This window comes from Delphinus delphis, chromosome X, assembly GCF_949987515.2.
Source record: "Delphinus delphis chromosome X, mDelDel1.2, whole genome shotgun sequence".
Lineage (NCBI taxonomy): Eukaryota > Metazoa > Chordata > Mammalia > Artiodactyla > Delphinidae > Delphinus > Delphinus delphis.
In genome coordinates this window covers 6,132,736-6,145,747 of record NC_082704.1, presented here as the reverse complement: position 1 = coordinate 6,145,747, position 13,012 = coordinate 6,132,736, and the positions used below count along the sequence as shown (strand labels likewise).

Below are 13,012 nucleotides of genomic sequence, written 5' to 3'. Positions count from 1 at the left end.
TACTAGAATTACTAGTAAATTTAATTAGACAGGAAAAAATCAATTATATATAGTGTATAATAGTACATGATGAAGAATAAAACTACTCTATGTGTACTTAGAAATTTTAAGAGAATCCATGATTAAACTAACTCAAACAGTAAACAAATTCAGTAAAATAGTAAGATATAATATTAACATAAAAATCAATAGTCTTCAAAAACAGGAACACTAAATAGGATATAATGACAGAAGAAACCCGATTCACAGGAATAAATGGATGATTAATATCCTTGGGGATAAATTTAACAAATAATATGCAAACTTACATGAGGAAAAATTTTAAACTCTCCAGAAAGACTCAAATGGAACAAATAAAAAGGCACCTATTATTCCTGGATAAGGTAATTCTATGTTACAAGATGAGTATGCTCATAAATTCATTTATAAACTCAATATAATCCCAATAAAAAATATCCACAAACTACTCTACAGTGTTAGCCAAATTGATACTAAATTTCATATGGGGAAACAAGCATGCAAGATTAGCAAGGAAACACTGAGAAAGAAAAAGTATAAAGAGGGGATGAGCCCTACCAGACATTAAAGCAAAATATAGTGTCTAATTAAAGCAGCTTGGTGTATGAATAGAAAAATAGACTAATGGAATAGAATGGAAAGTTCAGAATTATATCCAAGTATATATGAAAATTTAGTATATGAAAAAGATAAAATTACTTTTAAATCTCCCACCATAAACAAGAATAAACTCTAGATGAATAAAGTATCTAAAGTAAAAATGATAATAGTAACAATAATAACACCATAATAAGAATACTAGAAAAAAGGCATGGGTGCATTCTTCTTTAATCTGAGTGTTAGAAAAAAACTTCTGTGACTCAAAACCAAAGATTTAAAAATTTGACCATATACATACATATATACACATATATTACATGCAATAAACACCATTTGAAAAGTTAAAAGACAGCAAAGGAATAAAGCCCAATAGAAATCTGGAGAAAAGACAAGAACAGATAATTTACAGCCACACATATACATGGAATATAGATACTGCCCACATAATCCCCAAAGTAGAAAAATGCAAATTAAAACAATACTGCTATCTCATTTCTCACTTATCAAACTGGTAAAAATTTTCAAATGTATCAACAAATCTTGATGAGGCTGTGGGAAAACACTGTTGGTAGGAATGCAGACTGGCAAGACCTTTCCAGAAAGAAATCTGGAAATACTTAAGAAAACTAAACATGCAATTTATCTTCTGACCCAGAAATGTGACTTGTTGGAAACTACCCTGAAGATACACTTCCAAAAATACAGAAGACATATTTACAAGTTTATTGATTGCAGCATTGTTTGTAATTGTAATGTTTAGGAAATATAGGAAATCATCTAAATGCCTTTCCCTAGTAGAGGATTTGAATAAACTATGATACCTCTATGTAATCCTAATGCAGCTGTAAAAATAAAGAATGATACCCAGGAAGTTCTCTGGTGGTGCAGTGGTTAAGAATCCACCTGCCAACACAGGGGACATGGGTTCGAGCTCTGGTCCGGGAAGATCCCACATGCTGCGGAGCAACTAAGCCCGTGTGCCACAACTACTGAGCCCGAGCTCTAGAGCCCGCGAGCCACAACTACTGAGCCTGCATGCCACAACTACTTAAGTCTGCATGCCTAGAGCCTGTGCTCTGCCACATAAGAAGTCACTGCAACGAGAAGCTCGCACACCACAACGAAGAGCATCCCCCGCTTGCCGCAACTAGAGAAAGCCCATGGGCAGCAACGAAGACCCAATGCAGCCAAAAATAAACAAATTAATTAATTAATTTTAAGAAAAGAATGATTTCCTTCATATATTAATTTTAAAAAGCAAAGTGCAAATAGAGTGTCTTCAGTAGGCTACTCTCCATGTAAGAAAGAAGGCAACATAAATATGCATTCATCTGCTTATCTGTGCAAAATAAATACAAAAAAGTTACATCAGAAACTAAAGAAATTAAGTATTGGGAGAAGGTGCAAAGAAGGAGAGAATGGGAATGAGTTAGCAGAGATGAGGAACAAATAACATTTATGTGAACATTTCTCTAAGCATACATTTTTGTATAGTTGTATCTCTTAAAGCCATAGTAATGTTTCACAGTTTTCTGAAGTAAATGAACAATTAAAACTAATATGAATGTGTGGGGAAATAAAATGGAATACAAACCAGAGCAAAGAAATATATTGATATTAGAAAGAACCACACAGAAGGGAGTGGGGAAGAAAAGAACTAACCTAAATTACTTTGGAAAATGTCATTATGACTGGATACTGTAAGGCTAAAGACAAAAAAAAGAACCAAGCTGCTGTAGATATTGTACTCTATTACTAAATTTGTTTTCACAGAAGTATCGTTGAACGATATGTGACTACATTGTAGATAATGAGAGCCAGTTGTGTAAGGGCGGATTGGGGAGGTATTCTGAAGGAAAAGAATGTCATCATCAATTTCTGTCCTTCAGTCATTCCATGAAATATAGTGCTTGCCAATGATCAATGATCTAAGTCAAATGCGGAGAATAGACTCAACCAAATGAACATCATCCTATTGCTCATTGCCGTAGGGGCTGAAAGACTTCCAATGTCATTGCTCATGGGAGTATTTTGTCACTGTCTATCAGTGCACGCTTGGCTCCAGAATTTCAAAATTAACTTCCCTCTTCTTTCTCTGCCTCCTCCTCCTTCTTCAAGATATTTCATAACCACTAGTGACATCTTGCAGAACATTAGAATTTTGCACAACCCTGGATGAGAAATTCTGCTCTAGGATCACCACTAATATAGTGAGATAATACATCTAACAATCTAATGGGTCTTCTGATAGCAGGGGCTGAGATGAAGTTTGGAGAAAGCCTTGTGATATGCAGCACAGCTGTGGGGTGAGCATTTCCAATGAGTGAACCACCTTGGGCTGAATTAGCTGGGCTTGAATATTCTAGCTTTGCTCAGTCACTAGATGTGGCCTGCCCCAGTAAGGGCATGACATTAGGGTAAGGCAGCATCTGTAGCTGAGACACATCCTGAAGGAGCTGACAGCTGGGTAACTAGTCCTTTCTTGAAGCAGATAATAAGTGAGGCATCACCATGTCTAACACAGTCCATCTCACGTACTTCCCAAACGCGCCCCTTCCACATATATTTGGGGAGCTCCTCCTATAGGATTCTGGTGGGCCTTTCTTACTAAGAAGAAACTAGAAGAGGAAAGTTAATGGACAAGCTGCAGCCTCATTCCCTGAACAACTGAGATTCATTGTCTCTCCCAAAATCTATTTTAGATTCTCCTGATTCTCAACTACCACCTGTCGACTGAAGAAAAAAACACTACCTAAAAGTTGTGTTATGTTTTATTTGGAGACCTTACTAAGGGCTAGAGCCTGCCTGGGAGACAGGCTCTCACATAGCTCTGAGGTAAGGGAGGAGCCAGGATTATAGAAGAGATTTTGCTGGGGGAAAAAAAAAAACATCAAAAGATTACCGCTAATCACAAAAAACAGGCATCTCAAGTTAATGATTTTAGCACTTTTCTATGTATGGGAAGATGCAAGACTCTGGGCTCAATGAAATGATTCCTTTGATATGCACTTTAACTATCTGGGGCCATTATCCTGTTTTTCTCCATCCTGCCTTCCCCTCAGGGCACACCATCAGGCAGGCTGCAGAGGCTGAAGGCTTGATGGCTGGCAACATTGTTTACTGAAATGGCAGGCAACATTCTTTTGTCTACATACCAATGCTGGCCTCAGTGGCTTACCTGGCACCCAACCCAGACCCCCATTCCTGAGGGACCTGAGGTAACCATCTCCTACTCAGGCCTGGGATGCTTTACCTGTCCTTTTACAATCATATTTGGGTAAATAAATACCAAGAAGAATCCAAGTGGATCACCAAAGTGTCATACTTAGCTCTCTGAATATATTCTCCCCTATTTTCTACTAATGAAATATAAATCAGGATCTTAGTAATATGAGGCATTCCTGCTCTGTTTCTTAAGCGGGATGAGAAAACGTGGAGCCACCTAGAGTGTGTGTCCTTGTTGTAGTTTCATGAATTTGACCCAATATGTTTTACAACTGAGCCATGGACCAAGTGTATTGAATGTCTGAATATTATAGCTGCTAGTTGTGTACTTTTCTAGGACAAGCATTTCATCAGTAAAAGGCTACACAATAGTGGTTTCTGCAACTTCTAGAAGAAAACTTTATATTATTACTGGGACTCATGAATTTATCCTTCCTTTATTTTTACAGTTATATGAATATGTGTAAGCCATGTCAGAAATAAGATATATGACTATATCTAAGTTTTAATATCAGCAGAAATAACTGAATAACAGAATCTGAATGTCTCATGCTTAGACATATCATTAATTAAAACTTTACATGCCTCCTAGCAAAGTATATATGGCCATTTCTTATTTGTTAATCATGTAAACCATCAACATGTCATCAGAATAATTTCCTAATCTTTTTCCTGCCCAAAGACCAGCACGACATCTGTGTGAGCCAGCTGATCCAATCCAATTTTATCGTTCTGTCTCTGTCATACATTACAATATCTGTATTTGCTTTCTTAGTTTCCACAAAATGGCCTCTTGGTATTGGTATGCGTTTCATGAGAAAGAAAATATGAATGGGAATAATGATTTTCAGAATGGTAATATTTCAAATTGGATATTTAAATTGGGTTACTATTTTATATCATAGGGATACTTCAAACTTCAAGTTTACTGAGATATGATAAAATCTATGACAAATAAAATATGGATCAGATATATTAAATGTAATTATTGGCTATGGCAATTTTCCACAGGACCTCAAAACCCAACTTTAATCATCATTATATGTACATGTTTTAGAGGTTTTATACAAAAATTATATTGATAAACAGACACAGAAAGAGCTTTGTAACAAGAACACATATTTTTGTCTGCTTAATATTTAGTTTGAAATATTTTCTCTATCAAATATATCCTTAAAGTCTATTTTTATATTCATGAATTCATAAGAATTCTAAGGAAGGCCAGGATAAATTTTTCAACAAGTTTGATAGATTTTTTTTTCAGAACAGACATTTCATTTACATGGACCATCTTAAACCAATAGCTAACATAGTATATCTGGATATTGGGGTCACATCACAGCTGAATTCATGCCTAATTAATACTAAATATATAGTGACTGCTTACTAAATGCCTAAAACTCTTCTAAGCACGTTATATGTATTGTATTAACACAGTTCACACTCACAGTAGCCTATTAAGTAAATACTATTCTTCTTCTTCTCCTTCTCCTTCTTCAAGTTTTACAGATAAGAAACCTGAGGCAAAGACAGTTTATTGATTTGTCCGCAACTAACAGGATAAAAGTAAAAATCAGTTGCTGGTTACGTATATTTACAAGCCAACAGTGCCCTAAAAGACTTTCCAAATAAATTATTTTCTCCTAAGTGCTTATACTATGACCCTGTAATTTTTTTTTATCCCTTCACTAGCCACTCTCTCTTTTGAAGCCCTGGGTAAATTCTAGTAAATTCTAAATAAGTTTATGAATGAGATAATTAAATTTCTTTATAATTCATTTTATGAACACAGGACCTCTGCAAATATTGGTGAATTAGACTAGGGATGGGGAACTTACTTGATTTGGTATAATCATTATGATGGCTAATTTTATGTGCTAACTTGACTGGGGTAAGGGATACCCAGATAGCTGGTAAAACATTATTTCTGAGTGTGTCTGTGAGGGTGTTCTCAGAAGGAATTACCATATGAATTGGTAGATCACCCTCACTAATGTGGATGGGCATGATCCAACTCATTGATGGCCTAGACAGAATAAAACGGTGGAAGAAGACTGAATTTGCTCTCTGCTTGAACTTGGACAGCCATCACCTCTTGCCCTTGGACATCAGTGGCTCCTGTTCCTCAGGCCTTCAGGTTTGGACTTGGAAATACACCACTAGCTTTTCTGGGCTTCCAGCTTGCAGATGGCAGAAGATAATGGGCATGAGACAACCTCTCATACTAAATTACCTATCTACCTATTTATCTATCTACCTTGCTATCCATCTATCTACCATTGGTTCTGTTTCTCTGGAGAAACCTGATTAATACCGTCATATACCACTTACAGTCTACATATTTTATAGTAGAAAAAACTGGACTTGTATTAAGACAGAGGAATGATTTCCAGCTCTGTACTTAAAAATTTTATGACCATGTGAGAGTAACTTAAAATGTCTGAGCTTTACTTCTATCATCAATAAAGTGAAAAAAACATCTGCCTCACAGATAGCATTTATAATGCATACATCATGGTGCTTGACCTATTATTTATGCTCAACGAATCTAAATAATATAAATCCTATTTAATCTCAAGACTTGACTTCTGTATATCCTCTTAAGGATTTATCTCAAGTCTTCTATCCCATTTCCCCCACCAATATATAATCAACAAGTAGTTAATTTTCACTACAACCCATTTAATTACTATGAAAAAACTGGATATTAATGCAAGATTTTTGATCACTTATTTCTGTTTTGCCTGTTTTTGTTTGTAGTTGACCAGCAGACTTGCTGAATTGTTCTCATTACTTGATAATGTTCTAGGAGATATGGTGTAACTCTAACAGGACTTCCTTTTGACTACACTGTTTTTACCTCTGTTCTGATTCAGTTATTTCATTAAAAGACAGCCTTCAACATTTTTCCTCAGGTAGAGGTTTATGGGTGGTATACCCTCTGAATCCACGCATATGTAAAAATATATTTTTTTAAATTTTACTCTCCAGATGACTGCTGTTTGGGATGGGTACAGGATTTTGGAATCACAGTCTTTATCTTCTACCGGCTTGTAAAGAATGTCCTAGTCACTTCCTGCTTCTTGTATTACAGTTGAGAAAACCAGTAAGACTCTGAATCCTTTGTAAACTACCTTGGAAGTTTTAAAGATATTGTTACATTATTGGAATTCATAAATATCCCTAGGATATCTCTATGTGTATACCTTTTCTCCCTAGGAGCCCTTTCAATTTGCTGGTTCAACTAAGCCTTTTCACTCATGAGTCCCTTCAGTTTGCTGACTCCAGTCTTTCGGTGAAGCTAAATTTCTTCTATCATTTGTTTAATTCATATATTTCTTCCAATTGATCCATTTTCTTCTCCCGAAACTTTTCATTTTCCTGGATCTATCTATAAGGTTTCTTATTTTCCTCTTCATGGTTTTTGTTTTTATCTGTTTTAGATTTTCTTCAACTTGATTTTTTGGTCTACTAATTCAGTTCAGTCTTCAGCATTGATCATATTCTTTTCCATTTTGTCAATTGCAATTTTAAATTCAAAATCATATTCAAAAGAAATTTTTGATATATTCTAATTGTACCTCTTTAAGAGCTAACTTCTGTCTTTTTCATTAATTCTATTTAAATGGTGATCTTCTGTATTGAAAGTTATATTGACTTTCTTCCCTCCTGTTACTGAGACCCTATAAGGGAGTTATCCTTCTCATTTCTAAATCACAGTTTTCTATTCTCCTAGAACCCATAAAAATCGGCTAGAGGGTCTTTTTTTAAAAAAAATCTTTATTGGAGTATAATTGCTTTACAATGGTGTGCTAGTTTCTGCTGTATAACAAAGTGAATCAGCTATACGTATACATATATCCCCATATCCCCTCCCTCTTGTGTCTCCCTCCCACCCTCCCTATCCCACCCCCTTAGGTGAACACAAAGCACCAGAGTTGATCTCCCTGTTCTATGAGGCTGCTTCCCACTAGCCATCTATTTTACGTTTGGTAGTGTATATATGTCCATGCCACTCTCTCACTTTGTCCCAGCTTACCCTTTCCCCTCCCCATGTCCTCAAGTCCATTCTCTACGCCTGCATCTTTATTCCTGTCCTGCCCCTAGGTTCTTCAGAACCATTTTTTCTTTTTAGATTCCATATATATGTGTTAACATACAGTATTTGTTTTTGCTAGAGAGTCTTTTTGAGAAGTGGCAAATAATCCAGTGGCAGGAGGCAGTGGTTTTGTGGGTCACCATTGAATGAACAGGAAACCATTAGGCAACCTGCTGAGATGTGGGGATGAAAAATTTATGCTTCCGGGTTTCTTGGAGATACAAACCAAATTTTAGGAGTTGAAAAGAAAGAGCAATTTCTTCAACTGACCATATTATTTAAAAGAATTGCCTTTTCAATATGTATAATGGACAATAAGTTGATATAATGTTTATGACAATTGTCAGGAAAGAAAGATTAAACACTGTAAAGGCAGGAGAGGAGAATTCAAAGAGAAGATAAAGAGGCTTTTTATGTGCTTTCTTCCACAGTAATCAACCACAGACACAGGCAATGTCCTTGAACCACCCTTCAGTTCATGCTTCCTGGATTTCCTCTGTCTGATGTTGAAACCTGGCTACCTTTTTGTTTAGCTGAAATTCCCCTCATGTACCAGGAGCAATTCTTCTAGGGCAGAAACATCCCACCCCAATCAGTTTCACTGGGTTCATCAGGGATTGGGAAGGACACTCAAATACTATATGCAGCAAATTAGTAAACATACAAGTTTAGTTCTTTGAAGGGATTCATAGACTGAGGTCCCTTAGAAAACCCTCAAACACTGGTCTTTGTCTTCAAGCTCTGAGGAGAGGCAAATCTTCTCTTCTGCTGCTATTCCCTCTACTCTCATCTGGCAGTCTCCAGGACTGTCTCTGTCACAAAGATCTCAGAGAACCTTCTACCTTAGTTGGACTCTCCAGGCTCTACAAACATGGTGATTCTACTTGCTGTTTCATTCCAGATACAAAGTCAGAAGGAAAAAGGAGTCAGTACGTGAGGATCCACCTTCCCATGCCATCCAAAAGGGTAGGGGATACAGAAAGAAAGGCAACAGAGAATATTCCTTTGTCAGTGAAATGCTCAAATTCAGATCCTTACTCAACTCAGTGAGAATCTATCATATTTATTTTTAAATATGAAAATGGTATCAGGGGAAAATGCTATTGCTTCAGACTGAATGCAGGTATGTAAGTAGTCAATATCACTGAAACCAAATTAACCATGAGATTCAAAATACATTTTAAATATGTTTATGATAAACAGTCTGCCGTGACTGAACCTATTCATTTATACTGAAATGACATATTGCTGCACTAACCAATTACACATAAGAGCATTAATGGTGCTAAGGAATTTCAGCTGTAAGCTTTACACTGAATAGAAAACAGAAGAAATGAACATAGAAGAGGTAGAAATAGGATATGTCCTTTTCATTTATCCAGCTAAAATTTAGTTTAGCTTTCCAGGGTATACCAGGTCAAAAAATATTTAACACTTGATTCTGCTGATTGACTTAAACTTCCCATTCCTTTCTATGGCCAGAAAATCACTTGCTTGGCAACCATAAAAAAAAAAAAAAAAAGGAAAATAATCTGCTCAATGTTAATTGTAATTCACTGACCTCATTTTCTTTTGTTAGAAAAGTTCCAGCAAAACATGGATCACAGCCATGAATCAGGCCTGTACATTCCAATCAAGTTCCCTGGTTTTGACCTCCTTAGGGATAGGGTAGAAGAGGATGATGCTAAGACCCTAGAGAAGTCATACTGGGTCACTGACAAAACGCTTTTTTTTAAATCATTAAAATCCTATTGAAAAAGTACCAAAGGTAACTCAGTGGGGGAAATGACAGTCTTTTAAACGAATAGTTCTACATACTACATAGTTTTTGAAGGCATAGTTTTGAAGTTTTCAACGCCTACATGTTTTCTCACGAATAAAACCAAAGTGAGGCCTCACTGTCAGATTACCTGTATGTTCCCTTCTGAATCCACTGGATTCTGTGATTTAAGTGTGTTTAAACAAGGCTGTCATCAACAATCATCTTGACTTTTAAAAGTGTATTCTACTTCAGAATTATGTGTGGAATAAACACCTTAAAAGTGAAAAAATAAACAAATGGTTCTAGAAATTCCATGACCATATATACAAAAAAAAGAGAACCTATACACACACTTTACAATTTCACAAATATTTACTAAAACTAGATCACAGACCCAAAGATGAAATGCAAAACTACAATACTGCTAGTAGAAAACAGAGGAGTTTTTAAGATACAATACCAAAAGCACAACCAATGAAAGAAAATTGATAGTTGGGCTTCATTAAAAGAAAAAAGACCCAAAACTTCTGCTCTAAGAAAAGTAAAAATTAAGCCACAGACCAGAAGAAAATATTTATAAAACACATATTTAGTAAAGGACTTGTATCCAAAATAGACATATTTAAAATCGAAAACAAGAAAACAACCCAATTAAGAAAAGAAAAATGACATAAACAGACACCTTACCAATGAAAATATACAGACTGCAAATAAGCACATGAAAAGATGCTCAAGATCATATGTCTTTATGAAGTTGCAAAGTAATCAACAATTATAGTCCACTAAACATTTATTAGAATGGCTAAATTAAAAAAAAAACCCTGACAATAAAAATTTCTGGTAAGGAGGTAGAACAACAGAATCTCTCATCCATTGCAGGTGGGAATCCAAAACAGTACAACCATTTGGGAAACAATTTTGCAGGTTCTCAAAAGCTAATCATAGTTTACCATATGCAATCTAGCAATTTTGCTCCTAGGTATTTACTAAACTGATTTGAAAACTTATACCTACATGAATAGCTATCTGCATGTGAATATTTATAGCACTTTTATTCATGATTGCACATATTGGAAGCAAAAAAGACATCCTTTAATAAGTGAATGGATGTACAAACTGTGGTGTACCCATACAATGAAATATTATTCAATGATAAAAAGAAATGACCTGTCGGGCAAGGAAGACAGGGATGGATTTCAAAGCCATATTGCTAACTGAAAGATGACTGTCTGAAAAGGCTACCTATTTTATTATTCCAATTATATGCCATTTCAGAAAAGGCAAAAATATAGAGACAGAAAAAGATCAGTGATTGCCAGGAGTTCAGAGAGAGTGGCTATGTTGAGTAGGTGAAGCACAGGAGATATTACCATCATGGAAAATCAGGTAACGAGTACATAGGCTCTCTGCATTATTTCTTACTGCTGCATGTAAATCTACAATTATCTCAAAATAAAAAGTTTGGGGCTTCCCTGGTGGCGCAGTGGTTGAGAGTCCGCCTGCCGATGCAGGGGACGCGGGTTCGTGCCCCGGTCTGGGAAGATCCCATGTGCCGCGGAGCAGCTGGGTCCGTGAGCCGTGGCCGCTGGGCCTGCGCGTCTGGAGCCTGTGCTCCACAATGGGAGAGGCCACAGCAGTGAGAGGCCCGCATACAGCCAAAAAAAAAAAAATTAATTAAGAAAACCAACCAGGTGAAACCAAGTTAATAATACATTTCATTTACCCCAATATATCTAAAATATCATCATTTCAACATGTAATCAATATAAAACAGTAATAAGATGTTTTCCATTATTTTGGTATAAGCCTTCAAAGTCTGGTGTATATTTTATACGGATAGCATATCTCAAATCAGATGCTCAGTTTCCTCGGGAATGCTTGATCTATGCTTGATCTATATTTACATTTCATAAAATTTAATGTTGAAAAATTAGATTCATATGTTCAAGTTATCCCAAACATACTTAAATACTTCCAATAATTGAAAGTTACCAAAAAGGCATTTTCCTTTAATATCTCTATCCACATGGCCAAAACTGGCTCATCTCTTTTAGAAAAATTGATTTCACTTTGAAGCAAAAACTCATCGATTTCAAATTACATATGTCCAAGTGAATTAAATTCACTAATTCTTGTATCAACTCAGTATTATTAATACGGAATTCAAAGGGAGTATTTCATAAGTTGAAAGTACTTTTCAGTGTACCAATATATACAAAATGTTCTTCACATTTGTCTTGTAGTTTTTGCAGTCAATGTATATAACGCTGTCTATTACAATTGATACCTTCGTGTTGATTCAGGATAGGAAAATGTGTAATGTCATTATTATTTATATAAATTCTGAAAACTTTCTATTTGCGTATAAAATTGTGTACCTCTCTAGCTGCGTCACAAGCTTTTCCTTTCCCTGGAGCTTCAGTTCCATCTCATTGAGATGCAATGTAGTACTGGTGAGAAAATGTAAACCATAGCATCAATTTTGGCTTTGATTACTGAATATTTGGCAAGTATTCCCCCCCCTTTTTTTAAACATCTTTTTTGGAGTATAATTGCTTTACAATGGTGTGTTAGTTTCTGCTGTATAACAAAGTGAATCAGCTATGCGTATACATATATCCCCATGTCTAATCCCTCTTGCGTCTCCCTCCCACCCTCCCTATCCCACCCCTCTAGGTGGAGACAAAGCACCGATCTGATCTCCCTGTGCTATGTGGCTGCTTCCCACTAGCTATCTATTTTACATAAAAATATGGAACGCTTCATGAATTTGCGCATCATCCTTGCGCAGGGGCCATGCTAATCTTCTCTGTGTCGTTCCAATTTTAGCATATGTGCTGCGGAAGCGAGCACCCCTCCCCCTTTTTTAAAGGAAATCTCGAATTGAAGATAATGGTGGAGTAAATATTTGTAAAGCTCTTTCATGACTCAACCAATGAACGTTGACAAAGACCACAGATCATTACATTTGCTGTCTTTCATTACTTTTAAGAGTTCCATCAACTGGTGCTGATTCATAACATTGCAGTAATATACTAAACAACTTCACCACTGTACTTTTGATATAGAGTCTGCTTCAGAACATTGAGCAAAATAGTTTTAATATGTATCATGCTGGGAATGAAGTAATAAGAAAAACATCATCCCATAAATCCAGATTTTTTTTTTTTTTTTTTTTTTTTTTTTTTTTTTTTTTTGCTGTACGCAGGCCTCTCACTGTTGTGGCCTCTCCCGTTGCAGAGCACAGGCTCCGGACGCGCAGGCTCAGCGGCCACGGCTCACGGGCCCAGCCGCTCCGCGGCATGTGG

The 13,012-nt window shown here is 36.1% G+C and overlaps 1 non-coding gene across 1 annotated transcript; it reads right to left on the bottom strand.

The window, feature by feature from the left end:
* Positions 1-12,450: 12,450 nt before the first annotated feature.
* On the bottom strand, positions 12,451-12,557 carry LOC132419103 (U6 spliceosomal RNA). Its single transcript, XR_009518113.1, has one exon. It is a non-coding gene; the product is annotated as a U6 spliceosomal RNA (small nuclear RNA).
* Between the last annotated feature and the right edge of the window lie 455 nt (positions 12,558-13,012).